This window comes from Eucalyptus grandis, chromosome 1 (assembly GCF_016545825.1).
Source record: "Eucalyptus grandis isolate ANBG69807.140 chromosome 1, ASM1654582v1, whole genome shotgun sequence".
Lineage (NCBI taxonomy): Eukaryota > Viridiplantae > Streptophyta > Magnoliopsida > Myrtales > Myrtaceae > Eucalyptus > Eucalyptus grandis.
Window position 1 is genome coordinate 10,051,199 of NC_052612.1, and position 11,477 is coordinate 10,062,675.

Consider the following 11,477-nt stretch of genomic DNA (forward strand, 5'->3'; position numbering starts at 1 on the left):
TTTATTCAGTGTGTGCATCTGTGCTAGATTTCAGTCTGATCCAAAAAAACCTCATCTAAGTGATGTTAAACACATCATTAATTATGTTGCGATTTTCCCAAAGCTGGGTCTATGGTATTCAAAAGAATGAGACTTTACTCTACTTGGTTATTCTGACGTTGATTTAGCCGGTTGTAGAGTCGACAGAAAGAGCACATCTGACACTTGTCAACTGTTGGGACAAATATTGATATCTTCGTTCTCAAGGAAACAAAATACGGTGGCATTATCAACTGCAGAAGCATAATATGTTGCTCTTAGGAGTTGTTGTTCTCAAATTCTTTGGATAAGACAACAACTAAGAGATTTTGGAATAGAATAATCTTGCATAGAGATCAAATGCGACAATACAAGTGCTATCAACCTTACCAGAAACTGAATTCTTCATTCAAGAGCGAAGCATATAGAGATCCGACATCACTTCATAAGAGATCATGTTCAGAATGGGGAGATTAAAGTGCAATTTATTGAATCAAAGAATCAACTGGCAGATATCTTCACGAAACCTCTGGAGAAAAATCTATTTGAGTCGATTCGCAACAAGCTGAATATTATCTCTCCTATCGATTAAAGTTTGAAGTTGCTCAGACTCAGAACTTCAACTTGAGGAAGTCACTTATGTATGTAAACTCTCTCCAATCCAGGTTTTTTAATTTTAGTATGAAATTTTTGAACAAGTATGATTTTATTTGAATCATCGCTTGCCTATTCTATTTTTAGAAATTACTAATTTCTTGCTAAAATTTGATTTCAAATTTTTAGCAGTTACCATTTTTAATTTGTTCCGAAAAGCCTTTTTTTTTTTTTTTTTGTGACATTTCATTTACCTCGTTTCAATTTGATTAAATACCTCAAAATGCTTTCTTTCGAGCACAACGTTTTGAAACCCTAACCTCGAATATCTCTCTCTCTCTCTCTCTCTCTCTCTCTCTCTCTCTCTCTCTCTCTCTCTCTCTCTCTCTCTCTCTCTCTCTTGAGTTTACTCTCAAAATCTCTATGCAAGTTTCCATCTTTTCTTCACTCGAATATGTCGATGAAATCCTTCAAGTCTGCACCCATGTCACACCAGAGAAAATCCTCTTGTATAGCAAGTCAGGGTCCTTGGAACATGCCAGAAGGACCAACTCACTTCGATCTTACTGGTGAAGAATCTCTGCAGAACACTCCTCACCAACCTGTAGATGAAGAAGTTGATCAAGAAGCGGTTCCTCTTAGAGTTTAGACAGCCTAGGTACTTTACAAGCATTATTGTTACCTGAAATAGGGTGGATCTCCAATGTCCTTTATCACTATTTTCTGAAAGGTCATGGGCATGAAAATGAAACTCTGTTCTTAAGAGCCATGGAAAGATTAGGAGTGGCACCGAAAGGTTCAGCAGAAAAGTCTTTTCTGCATTTTCCTTCTGATCCTCGATCAGTTCAGAGAGTTAGCCTGAGAATAAGGATGATGATGAGAGATTTTTTTATGAATTTTCAACTCCAAATGGGTGTGTCTGCTGACGTTAGGGATGAGTGGTTCTCGGTTTCGGTTCGGATCCATATGGAATCTGGAACCTGGAACCTACCCTCGGGTATAGGTTCCTCATTTTTTGGAACCTGGAACCTACCCTGTCACGGGTTCCGAGGGCGGTTCTAGGTTCCAACAGGTTTTTTTTTTTTTTCGTGTCATTTCAGATCTAAACTATAACAAAGAAGGAAATAGACAAATTAAAGCTTCTATATCAGCTCAAGCCAAGATCAGAAAAAGGATGGCAACTTAGCAACTTTTGTTGTGACAAACACAAGAAAATCACTAATGTAGGCAACAAACTTCGACCAAGCATGAGTGGTTTTTATTTTAATTTGTTCTAGTTGTTGAGCTCTCGTACTAGTGTACCTTTTGTTGCCGATACTTGATACGTAGAGCACTTAGTGGGCATTCATTTGCATTCGATTGCGGGTCTTGCAATGCGAGATACCGTCATGTTCGGGTCAAATGCCTTATAAGATGTGTAGAATTCCAAAATTGGATTCTACAGAAAGTAAAAGGTAAGTTAATACCCGGATAATCAAATTGTAAGCTTGTGGCGATGAAAGAAATGCAAGATAGAGAATAGACCCAAGGTGCCGTGAGTCATCCAGCGTCCATCTAGCAAGAAATATGGCTGATGCAGCAACTAGAGAAGGAAGACAACTCGGGAACTCATACTTGACCAATGTCAGCTCTGCAAGGTAATTTGCTAAGTACTCCAATTCAAGACTGGGGCTTTGGAGATTTTACAAGCAGTTGATGGAAAAATGGTTAAATTTCTTAAGATCAAGGAACGTGGTATTTTCCTAAGCTTAGGCTATCATGGAGTAGATCAATGACCCTTACTGCATACATTGCTTGTGCTGCTCAAATAAATCTCCCGAGAAACAAAATATTTGATTCTTTTAGAATGCAAATAACTCCAACGAAAGTAAAGCAAATGAAAGTTCAGTAAGTTGCAGAACCTAAGGAAAGTTTTTGTAGTGGGCGCGAATATTTGGAAGCCGAAATAATTCAATAGTTAGCCCTCCATTTTCAGTACCTGCCAATACATAGCAATGTGAATCCTTTACATCTGAATAGACAACTAAATTCATAGTTTTCAAGAGAAAACATTGTCTAATGTATAATTTGGTGATTCCTTATGGTTAATGTGTTTCATCATAATAACTACGGTTGCATAATAACGAAGGTTGAGCAACTGTCGATGTTGCTCATCTTAGTTAGGCAAAGGAGCAAGCTTAAGCAAGCAAGGACTTTGACTATTCCATAGGTCTCTGTCACTTGAGCAAAAATGCGAAGGAAAAGCTATTCTCACTTGACCAAGCTTAATCATTTGTTCCTGTTAATGATGACAAATGCAAGCTTACACCTAGAGCTATACAAAAACAAGCCATCATTGATTTGCAGCTCAATGCGGATATTATGCAAACAGTAGATATAACGATGATTAGAATGTGCTCACGTCTAGTATATTGCCAGCTAAAACAGCAGTAAGGAAGAAATGACCAAGTTCCTTCCATTTTCCCAGCCAAAAAAAAAAAAAAAAAACAAGCTGAAACCTTTGACTTTGAGTAGATCATGCTATTGATGTACCTAAATATGTGAGAGGTGCAGAAAATGTGACCAAGTTCCTTCCATTTTCCCAGCAAAAAAAAAAAAAAAAAAAACAACAAGCTGAAACCTTTGACTTTGAGTAGATCATGCTGTTGATGTAACTGAATATGTGAGGGGCGCAGAAAATGCGACCAAGTTCCTTCCATTTTCCCAGCAAAAAAGAAAAGAAAAAAGCAACAAGCTGAAACCTTTGACTTTGAGTAGGTCATGCTATTGATGTACCTGAATATGTGAGGGCGCGAGAAAATGCTGTTTCCTCAAAGATTCAATCGTATAGTCACTACAACCCGGATCTTCAATGGACTTTCATTTATGGAAGTCATTATTGGAGGAAAATTTCCTATGCAAACTTAGATCTTTTGAGTCGGATCTAAAGTCATCTATGGACACCCCCTGTCACATCCCCGGGGGCAAGTGGCGTCCAACGGTGGTGTCGATGGCAAGTAGCTGAGCGGCGAGGCGAACGAGGGGTGATGACGTCTAGCGGCGGTGTCGAGGGAGGTTCGACGACGGCGAGCACGCGGCGACGACAATGCAATAGTGACAAAGACATGAGTCTCACAGCACCAATGGCGGCACGAATGGCGTGGCAAAGACGGCAACGGTCGTGGCTCAACCCACGGCCAAGGGGGAAGAGCTCGGTTCAGGCGGAGGTGGTGGCGGTTCGAAGCAATGACGGCTCGGACGGCCAAGCGAGTGTCGACAAGAGGTGGTGACGGTGGCTCACGACCGCGAGTGGCGGCGTAGACGACGTGATAGGTCGTCGGTCTCAATGGCAAGACAACTCATCGGACGAATGGTGGGTGGTGGTGGTTCGGTGGCCAAAAGGTAGTGTGAGTAGAGCATGGGGCGGCAGTGTGGCGGTGGGTGAAGCAGCAACTAGCAAGAGGAAGGATGGAAGGCAGAAGAAGAAGAAGAAGAAGAAGAAGAGAAGAAGGGGGCTTTTGGTTAAGAGAAGGGGAAAGAGAAGAGAAAGAGCGAGAGAGAAGAAAAGAAAAAAAGTTGAGGGGGGCAAGAAGTGATGTGAGGAGGAAAAATGGGAGAAGAGAGAGAGAGAGAGAGAGAGAGAGAGAGAGGGGAAGGGGAAGAATGGGCAAAGGGGGAAATCACGTGGGGGAAAAGAGGAGAAAGATGAGAGAGAGAGTTTGGGGTTTTTTTTTTTTTTAAAACTCTAATCAGTCTCTTTAGAACCGTGAACCAAACTAGACCCTCTAGTTTGGTTCTTCGATTCTTGGTTCTACCTAGAAACTGCGCTCACCCCTAGCTGACATCCTTGGAGAAAGAATGGGATTATTTCATTCCAAAGAGCATAAAAGGGTTTATGCCCAAATGCTGAATAGAGGAGTGATAAACCCACGCATAGTAGACTTTGACTTCCTTGACTCCATAAAGGTTGACTTAAGGGAAAGGTTAACTAATCTTCAACTTGAAAAGTTTTGTGCTGAGACAGCAGTGGCTTATCTTGAATTGACTGCGTATTTTTATTCCAATCTGTCTTTCCTGGATCGAACTCACATTCAATTTACTGTTTGCAATAAAGTGTTTGTTGTGTATGTGAATATTTTGGCTGATATTCTGGGAGTTGAACGTAGTGGTTTTCTACCAATCAATGTCTCCATAAGTCAAGCCACTTGATTTCTAGTGAAGGACAGACTGCCGAGTGAAAGTATCACATACTCTTGATTGCCAGCATCAAACATTCTATTGCACAAGATTGTTATTAATTGCATCAGACCTAAAGCTGCCTCTAAAACCGATGTCTCTAGTTTTGAAGCAAAGATTATGTGGGCTATTTGCAATGGAATTCCTTTTTCTTTGCCGCATACTATCTTCTTGCATATGTATAGGATTGTCAGGAAAGAAAAAGGCCAATTGCCTACTCTGCCTTGATTACAAAATTTTTCTGACACTTTCAAATTCAGTTTCCCTCTCAACTCTGTTCAAGAACTATTAGTCCTATGGAGATAGGAATGAAGATGATCTCCAAAATGAGGCTAATTGATCTGTCTAAGGCTTTGGAACGTTTGAAGAAGGAATCCTCAAGTAGAATCAAGGAAGGATCTACTGTTGTAAGGAAGCGAAAAGGAAAGGATGTTGCCCAAACAACTTCAAAGAAAAAGAAGTCTACCCTCCTAATGGACGAAGAAGAGGAGGATGATCTAACAATTTCTACGCTTGCCTTGCAAAATCTTCAATGTTCTGTTGACTCTGAAGAGACAGAAGAAGAAGACAGAGAGCAAGAAGAAGAAGAAGAAGAAGAGGGATGCAGAAAAGAAAAATGAAGAAGTTGATTCTGAAGCAGCAGAAGAAGAGGAAAGAGATCAAGAAGAAGAAGAGGAAATAGAACAAGAAGAGAAGGAAGCGAGTGATGCTGAAAAGTCAATAGAAAAGAAGATGAAGATTTTGATGGAGACAGTGGTGCAATACCACTATATGATGAAACTGAAGAAAACAGGGAAAGTTCTGAAGAAAAGGACATTGAAAAAGAAAGGAGATCTAGTGCTGAAGATGAAAAGGAACTAGAAGGAGAAGTCTCATCTCAACCTGAAGGCACCAAAACAGGGGGAGATGTTGAGAAAACTCCTCTATTTGCATCTACTACTAGTGATGGCATTAGCAGATCTCCTGTAGACACTGAAGATATTTTCGCATTTCATTTCCTTGAAGTTGATATGGAAACTCCAAGTCAGGGTGAAAAAGAAATTGCCCTTGATCAAGTTGATGTTCCCTCATTTCTGAATACTCCACAAACTCACTTCGCTGAAGCTAGTGTTCAAATAGAACCTGATGCAAACTATCCAAGGATAGTAGAGCTCTTTTTGGAGATAAAAGCTCAGCAATATGCAATGGAGGTTGAGATTCATAAGCTACACACTGCCTTAAGGTCTACTTCAGATTTTCTAACTGGCAAGGTACAATCTCCAGATACTCAAGTTCAGACTTTGAATCAACAAGCTTCACAGACTGTAGCCAAAGTCGAGAATGTCTATCATCAGTGCCAGGAGAAACTTAAGGAGGCAGTGCAATCACTAGGGGATTTCTAACTCGTTCAAGTTCCTAGACAACCATGATTAACTCTATCTTTTAATTCTAACTTTCTATTTTGACTTTATCTTTCTTTTTGCTGTTGACATAAAAATGGAGAATAGGAGCAGATTTAAAAGTTCTTGTTTGTTTGAACTGGTTGTGTTGAACATTTATATTTTGCAGTAAACTCAGTCAACTTTTTGTGGTTGTGATTATGGACTTGGATTGAACTTTTGTTTAAATTGCCAAGAATAATATGTTTCTGTGGTTGCAGAATCAATGTTATCCAGATCTATAACAATATGTTTTTATAAGTTATCATGTACTGCTAAAGTGTTGTTTTGCAAGATATAAGTTTTAAATCTGCAGGAAATTTTTGTCACCATTAAAAAAAGGGGAGATTGTTGGAGAAAACTCTTATCATAATTTGAAGTTGACAAAACTTTGATTCTGAAGAATGCCAGACTTCTATGTAAGTCTTTTAAAGTCTATCTTACATCAGAAGTCTGCCCACTCTGACAAGTTTCAGACTAAATGCAACTGAAGAATGAAGACTTAATCAGACTTAGGATTATTTTTCTTCCTTTTAGGCTTCAGTCTGTACAAGATATATTAGGCTTTCGAGTTGGAAATATCACCTATCATATTGGTTATCTTTATTGGAATCAATTTGGAAACAGCAAATCATTTTGGAAGGCAAGCTTATTTGGAAAGAATCTACTTATGGAAACCAAGATCCTGATTGTATGGGCGACCAGGATTATCGAACTCTCATCTCAATCTTCAAACGGCTTGAGATCTCCTTGATCGATTCTATCCAACGGGTTGATTGGAAGAATTCCTTTGGAAAGTGCCAACGGTCAAAAAGGCATAGACGAGTATTTAAAGAGATTCTTTAAGTTGTTCAAGACAGTGTGTGAAAGAAGAATTCCAAAATTTGAAGCTTCCCATTTACCTGTTCTTCCTTACACAGTGCTCAAATTTGTCTTAAAAAAAGATAGAGACTCAAAGTGTGACTTTGTGAGAGCAGCAGAGACTCTTCACTGGGAAGTCAAGATTATAAGGCTGTAATTCTCTTCTAATTCATAGTGAAATTTAACTTGTGGCTTTCAACGTGAGAGAGTGGACGTATGCTTAATCTATGCCAAACCACTATAAATTTGGTGTTCATTTTCTCTTCCTTGAACTCTTTTACTTTATTTGATGTGATATCTTTCTATGCTTTGAAGCAGTTGTTAAAGTTTGAATTATTCTTCAAAGTCTATTGTTCATCAGACTTAGTTTAAAAATTAAAGTACTTTAACTATTTTTCGTAAAATCTGTTTGCACACATATACCCCCCCTCTAGGTGTTTATACTAGCTCTTTTATTATTAAGCATGCTAAATTAGAGCTTCTTAGTCAGAAAGAAATTCTCACATACTCTCAATAAAATGGTTGTTCGACCCCCATCCATTCATGTGGGAGATAACTAGTTGCTGAGGGTATCTCACATAACCTATGTCGAAGGCTTCTAGAAACATTTACAATGAGCACAATCTAACCAATCAAAAAGGTCTGTTGAAATGACCGTGATATAGGTTTGGTCATGGGCTTACACAAAGGGATTATTGCTTTGAGGCCAATAAAGGAACATTAGTTGCTATCTTCATCAGGTTTACAAGTCGAGAACTCGGAAGATAAGACAAGATAGAATTGCTTCCACTCCTTCCAGCGGTAGCTTCTTTGTGGCATTCCCATTTCCACTCGAACCATCCCAATTAGAAGAGATTCCGAAAGAGGGTTGTAATGTTGGAAAGGGAGAGGCTTGAAATGCTTAAAATTTTCAAGAAAGTTTTGAAGAGCTGGTGATCATCATAGCATCATGACCAGGTCACTCAATCTTGTGAGAGAAAACTCCTTAACTATTTTGAAGCTGACAAAACAATTCCAAAGGTCTAGTCTGAAGACTTGCAAACTCATGTGTTATAATATGAAGAACTGATGACTCTTTTGTCAAAGTCTGAAGACCGTTAGACTTTTATCTCAAAGTCTGCCCTTACTGACAGATTCCAGACCGACAAAGGGAAGACTTATCCAGATGCGAGTTTATCTTCAAGGATTCGGTTCGTACGGTTTGAAGAAGATCTTATGGCTGGAGATGGCACCTACTGATCAATTATTCTTATTGGAATCAATTTGGATAATAAGATCTTTTAAGAGGCAAAGTACATTTGGAAGGTTCTATTTATGGAAACTTAGATCCCGATTATATGGGCGAGTAGGATTGATGGGCTATCCTCACATTCCTTAAACGACTCGAGATCTCCTTGATTGATTTCGTCCAACGGGTAGATTGGAAGAACTCCTTTGGTAAGTGCCAACAGTTATAGATGCATGAAGGAGTATATAAGGACGACTCTCAAGTTGTTCGAGTGTGTGCGTGAAAGAAAAATTCCAAAGTTTGAAGCTCTTAGTTCTTTGTTATTTCAATTGTTGAGCTTAACTTGTACTCAAAAGAGAGATCAAACACTTGTGAGACCTTGAGAAAGTGTAGTAGAGTTTCTATACTGTGGAGTCAAGGACGTGAGACTGAAAAATCTCTTTTGGTTTATAGTAAAATATAGCCAATGGGCTGTCAGTGCAGGAGAGTGGACGTAGGCTTAATCTAAGCCGAACCGCTATAAACTTTGTGTTTCTATTATTTTTTCCTTATCTACTTACTTTAATTCGTAGCTTTATATAACTATTTGTAGTTGCTTACATCTTCAATCTATTATCCTCTAAAGACGAGTTAATTTGTTAAGTCTTGTGAAAATTTCTTTTAACACATATTCACCCCCTCTAGGTGTTCTTACTAGCCCTATCAATTGGTATCAGAGTTTGCGTGCTCATTTTATTAAAGTGTTTTTACTTTTGAGTTAAAAATCCATGGCTAGTATTTTGGCTCCAGGTTTGGTTGAAGGCCAGAGCAACACCAAACCTCCTTACTTTGATGGGAAGGAATGCAATGTGTGAAAAAACAAGATGAAGGCATTCTTGAGGTCGAAAGATCCCCTGGAATTGGATGTAGTAGAAAAATGGATCATTCATAAAGCTATATCAACCTCTGAAAGAGGAAAATAAGTTGTAGATGCTGGCGAAATGGGACAAGAAGAAATAACCAAGAGACAAACTCTTGATGCTAAAGCCATCTACTATTTATACTGTGCTTTATCTCCTACTAAGTATAACAAAATTTCATCTTGTGAAACAACCAAAGAACTCTGGGATAGGTTGTACGTTACATATGAAGGAACTGATCGAGTTAAAGAAATAAAAATCAATATTCTACTTAGACAGTATGAAGCCTTCAAGATGAAGCCAAAAGAATCTATCACTGACATATTTAGTCGTTTCACAGAAATTGTAAATGGTCTAGCATATCAGGGACAACCAATCTCAGGATCAATGAAGGTTAACAAATTGCTACGTGGACTCTCCAAATACTAGAATCACGTGAAGACTTCAATAAGGGAAACTCAGAGGATCATGCCGCTTTCTATAGATGAACTTGTTGGCACACTTCAATCATATGAAGTGGAGCAAATCAATGAGGAAGAGGATCCTAAAGGTAAGAAATCAATTACTTTAAAGTCTAACAATGATTCGATACAGATTCGAATATGATATAGACGATGAAGAACTAGCACTCATGATAAGGAAATTCAGAAAGTTGAATAGAAAGGAAGAAGATTCAACCGTAAGAAACAAAGCACTCCAAAGTTTCAAAACAAATCAATTGAGGATGAACTTTGTCTCGCTCAAAACCTCTCTTAAAAGGATTTCCAATCTGAAAATGGAGAATTCTACACTTAAGCAACAAGAAATTTCTTGCAAAGAAAAGTTTGAAAATCTAGACAAATTTTGCAAATTTGAAAGAAAATGCAGATTTTCTTTCAAAAGAAAATACTTTCTTAAAAAAGATATTTCAAATATTACAAAAAAGTTTTCATTAGGATTTGAGAAGTTGGAAAAGATTCTTTCAGTACAAAAACCTTATTTTAACAAGTCAAGTTTGGGAATGACTCCAGAAACTATTCTTCTAATTGATTTTCCAAAAGTAAAGGAAAGAATCAAACAAAGACCTACAAAAACGTTTTACAAAAATCATTTTCAAAAAGCTTTTGTAAAACCTGTTGGCAAGTGCTCTCAAATGTTCAAAGTGTAATTATTCAGAACATTTCGAGAAAGAATGTCCTAAAGTCTGGAGACCTACTAAGAAGGATTGGGCAAAGACTGTGTTTAAAAATAAGTCCTCTGGACCCAAGAAAATTTGGGTACCAAAGAAAGCTTGAGTTCTTTTTGTAATTGCAGGTCACTATCAAGAAAAATATTAAATGGTATTTGGATAGTGGCTGTTTGAGACACATGACTAGAAATCAAGTTGTTTTATAAAGCTTGTGCAATTAAATGGTGGAAAAGTCTCTTTTGGTGGAAACAGCAAATGAAGAATTGTTGGGTGTGGAACTGTAAAAATTGGAAGTCTCACAATCAACAATGTCTCCTTGGTGGAAGGATTAAATTACAATCTACTCAGCATTAGTCAACTGTGAGACACTGGATTCAAAATCAATTTCCAAGAAAGAATATGTTTGGGAACTAGTAAAGATTTTTCTCAATCTTTCACTGGATGAAGACATGGGAATATTTATCTTCTGGATATAAAACTAGAGAGTTTTTAGTGTCTAAGATCCATTCAAGATGAAGCGAACCTTTGGCATCAAAAGTTTGGCCAAGTTAATATGAAGTAGATTACCAAGATCTCTTCCAAGAAAACAGGTTAGAAGTTCTTTTAAACCTATAAATCAAGTTTCTACTAATCGTGTTCTGCAGCTTCTACATATGGATCTCTTTGGACTAACTAGAACTCAAAGCATTGGTGAAAAGAGATACTGCCTAGTAATCGTGGATGATTATTTTCGATTTACTTGGGTTTACTTTCTGGCAAGTAAGTTTGAAACATTTTCTCACTTTTCAAAGTTTGTCAAGAAAGTTCAAAATGAGAAATGATATGCTATTTCAAGCATACGGACAGACCATGGAGGTGAGTTTGAAAATCAAGACTTTGCAAAATTCTGTGATGAATAAGATTTTCAGCATGTTTTCTCCTCTTCATACACTCTAAAACAAAATGGAGTTGTGGAAAGAAATAATAGATCTTTGCAGGAGATGGCAAGAACTCTTTTAATAGAAAGTAAAATTTCTCGTTTTTGGGCTGCAGCAGTTTCTACAGTTTGCTATATTATCAATAGAGTATTTTTAAGA